The sequence below is a fragment of the Bidens hawaiensis genome, unplaced genomic scaffold, assembly GCF_021521415.1.
Source record: "Bidens hawaiensis isolate Kalapana, Puna unplaced genomic scaffold, B.hawaiensis_p1.1 tig00012956_1, whole genome shotgun sequence".
Classification (NCBI taxonomy): Eukaryota; Viridiplantae; Streptophyta; class Magnoliopsida; order Asterales; family Asteraceae; genus Bidens; species Bidens hawaiensis.
The window spans coordinates 229,498-233,649 of NW_027492084.1; the positions used below are offsets into that span (position 1 = coordinate 229,498).

General features: G+C 36.9%; 1 non-coding gene across 1 annotated transcript; it reads left to right on the forward strand.

Annotated features, from left to right (window-relative positions):
* Positions 1-2,884: 2,884 nt before the first annotated feature.
* On the forward strand, positions 2,885-2,957 carry TRNAE-CUC (transfer RNA glutamic acid (anticodon CUC)). The gene has a single exon. It is a non-coding gene; the product is annotated as a tRNA-Glu (tRNA).
* The last annotated feature ends 1,195 nt before the right edge of the window (positions 2,958-4,152 follow it).

The following is a 4,152-nucleotide window of genomic DNA, read 5'->3' on the forward strand; positions in this document are numbered from 1 at the left end:
TACTAGATTTTGTTTATAAAAAAACGAGTCAAATCGAGCCGAGCCAAGTCAGCTCGGTTTAAAAATGAGTCGAGCCCGAGCTTGCCCTGGCACGGCTCGGATCGTTTGTGACCACCCCTGGTCTTGTGGAGCTTGCATGCATCTCAAACGGTTGTCACGCGTACTCAATTGAAGTAAGATTGCCAGATAATCAAATGCATGCTCATCTTAACAATATGATTAGGAAGTTGAGGTATTGATGGAATCGATAAACGAATACTGCAATATTTGTGTTAGTTTCAAGTCTATAAAAGGTATGCTTCCCACCACCACATAACAAAAAAAAAATTTATCATACGCGGCTTGAAATGCGTATTGCACTACTTAAACAAAGTATTCTGAAATAATTTTGTTGTTATGCAGTGGTGGGAAGTAAACGAGTCACATACCTTCTAGAGACTCAAAACTCACGTGAATATTGCAATCCTCATTAGGCGGGCTGCAATATTCGTATAAGTTTAGAGTCTCTATAAGGTATGAGACTAGACTTCTTCCCATCACAATATAACAAGAAAACTCGTTTCTCACACTGCTTGAAATGTGTGTTACTCTGTTCTAAGCATATAACAGTTTCACAAACGATGACACTTTCGCATCAATGTTTGGTGTTCTTTTTTCGAAATATGCAACTCATTAGTATCATTTCAATCCATACCACTTCCTACTCACATTATGTCAAATGAGTAGGCTTTTGTTTATGTGGCTTCCCTACTTCAATTGTGCACCAGCTGCATTCGTTTGAGATGCATACTATGGGATTGTACTCCTAACACATTATGGGGGTTTAGGTAAGTCTGTAAACAAACCGAACGTCTAGTGAATTGTTCGTGAACCGTTCAGCGGGAAGTTCGCTTATTTAATAAACGAACGAACATGAACAAAAATTTGTGTTGGTTTAGTTAAGCAAACGAACATGACCACATGCTTTGTTCGTTCATATATGACCATTTAATTATGTTCGTTTATATTCGTTTACATATTAATAGAAAATAATTAAATATTATCTGGAAGAGTCATGTACTTTATGGTTTATATTTGTTCATTGGTATTCATTTAAGTGTGTTCATTTATATTCGTTGATGTTTGTTTGTGTTCATTTACATTTGCTCATATATGTTCATTTATGTTAGTTTATCTTTGTTTAGTTATGTTCAATTATGTCGTTTAGATTTAGAACAAAAGAACACGAACACAATATATAAGCTCGATTAAGTGTTTGTGTTTGTTTAAAGTTAAATGAACGAAGAGAGTCATGCCCTTGTTCGTTTGCAGGCCTAGGCCTAGGTGTTTTTATAAAGAATTTTTCTTTTTGGTGGTTCAGTTATGAGCATCTTTGGAGTTTTGGTTTGTTGCTGCTGCTATTCAACATGAGAATTAAAATTTAAATACAACTACATATGTTTTTTCTGTTGATTATGTTGATATGTAAATACCCTCTAGTGTTGGAAAAGGTTCTTGCATTTTGTGTTACTTTAATTTTGACTGTGTTTGTTATCAGCCATTTTTCTTATTTTTATCGTAGGACATATTTAATAACGTTAAGAGACTTGCTGATAAATAAATGTGTCGAGATTGCTACCTCTAGATACAACCAGGCTAGTTAATGGGTCGATTTTGATTCGTTACCACGACCACAACATCTCATGATCTAGATCAACATATTTTTATGCCACCAGTATATATGCAATAGAGATAGTAAAAGAATTATTAGCGGGACTGAGTGACTTAAAAATCCTCTTCTTTGTAATGTAAATGTTTTGTTTTGTTGCTAGCTTTTGCTAGTTTTGGTTCAGTAAAAGTTGTTCTAAATAAACTATATATGCAAGGTCCACTACCAACCTACCTTTATATGACACGTCGTCTGCCTAACCCTTATAATATAGGCGACAACACTTGTGATGGTGATTTTGGAACCGATAGTGGCAGCAAAGTAGTGAAGGTGGCAAGGTTACAACGGTGATTCAGAGCCCGTGCACCCAGACGTGACGGATTTAACTTTTGATTTATTAATTGGGTCATCATTATATTTTCCTCAAATAGTCAGATCCTCAAATGCTTACTTGTTATTATATTTGAAACATGTTTTTTTTTTCGGCCTAAAATTTTCAAGCTGGAAAACCGAAAAAAAGGAAACCGAATTGAAACCAAAAAAGCGAACATTTTCAAAAATCCAAAAACCGAAGTTTTGGTTTAGCCTAAAACCGCACCGAACTCCACCACGCACACCCCTAGACTATACCATGTTAGATTTAGTCTTAACGAAGCAAATGGATTGAACTTAAAAACATAATGTTAATGTATAAAAAAGTTTGCTTTGACTTTAAAAGTCAACTATGACATAATATTTTGAATTTCAACACTAATATGATTCTTTAATAAGAAATCATCAAAATAGTTATTTTCTATATGTATCTCTTACAGGATTATAGTCATTTAGAACAATTATACGCATGTAATAATGAGATCGTGATTTTATGATCACTGTATAGTTTTACTCGTGTATCCACAAGAATACATTTTCTCATGCTAGTAATAAATGCCGCATGAATCGAATCTAATCACGTGACATTTTAAACAATACATGTTAGAGAATAACTTTTAACATTTAGAGTTTGGTCCATTATAATGAAACAAAACCATCTTATTCCTTCACGCGGCATGTAATAGCTCACACTGCTAGAGCCGGTGCATAACTTTTATATACTTTTTTCAAGTACTCATTGCATTTCTTTCGTTATGTGATTTTAGGTTTTATAGAGCACGAGAATCAGATTTATAAGGTTGGACTTTCTCGAATCTTATAAATATTAGTACTTAACTACAAATACAGGAACTTAAATCAAAATCCGTTGTAGTCTAGTTGGTTAGGATACTTGGCTCTCACCCGAGAGACCCGGGTTCAAGTCTCGGCAACAGAATAATTTTTAATATTCATATTCTTTAAACTACAGGGGCAGTTACATCATTTTACACACGTTTTTAACTTATTTGTATCTTTTTGAAATTTGTTGGATTTTTTTTTTGTAAAAAGCAATAAAGTCGAACTCGAGCTCAATTTTTAGCTCAGTAATAAAAGCGACCGCAAGCTTGCCCCGGCTCGTCTTTGCTAGGATCGTCTCGTGAACAGCCCTAGTCTAGTTGAGTTTGTGTGCATCTCAAACAATTGTCACGCGTGCTCAATTGAAGTAAGATTTCCACATAATCAGATGCCTGCTTATCTTGACAATATGATTAGGAAGTTGAGGTATTGATGGAATCGATACATGTAAGTTTGCATTTGGAAAAAAAACATCTAATGTTGATGTCAAAATGTTTTCGTTTGCGAGATTGTTAGTTGGTTAAATAGAGTAAACATTTCAAACGTAGTAAGATAAACGTAGTTTATGTTATGCACCCGTGGGAAGAAGACATATCACATACCTTCTACTGACGTGAATTTTGATGTCAATAGGTGAGCTGCAATATTTGTGTTAGTTTTGAGTCTCTAAAAGGTTTGCTTCCCACCAATGCATAACTAGAAAACCTATTTTACAATACTAGTTTTGTTGTTATGTGAAGAGGTAGGTCCCAGCAGAGCCCAGTTGGACCCGCAAGACTCACCTTGAAGAGGGACGTCTGCGCAAAGACCAACTGGTTCCGCAGGACCCACCAGGCTCAGAGAGATGAAGACCTTACGCGCAGTACGCCAGCTGTTCCCGCAGGAAAAGCCTCCCAATGGTGAAGTACCCCGCCTGTTCCCGCAGCTGCGGATACAAGCCATCAGGGAAGGCTACCCGCACTAATAGCAAGGCTACACGCACAAGACACTAACTCTCAATAATTCAGTAGTCACCTGAAGAAGGAATGAGCAAGGCGGGAATACTCCCGCCCAAATGAGCCAGTCCGTACGCTTCTGGAAGATCTTTTGTACTATACCTGCCAAGGTATGGACAAAATAGACAAGATCTGACCAAAGCAGCCCATGAACCAATCACAGGGTGACAGCTCACCGACAACAGTACGAGGAGGAGCACGCTCTAGTACAAAATGTCACTATCAGCCGCTGCCTACTCACCAACCCTTGTTGTGGCACGTACATAGCCTGCAGTTGGTGGAAAAGGAATAGTACACAGC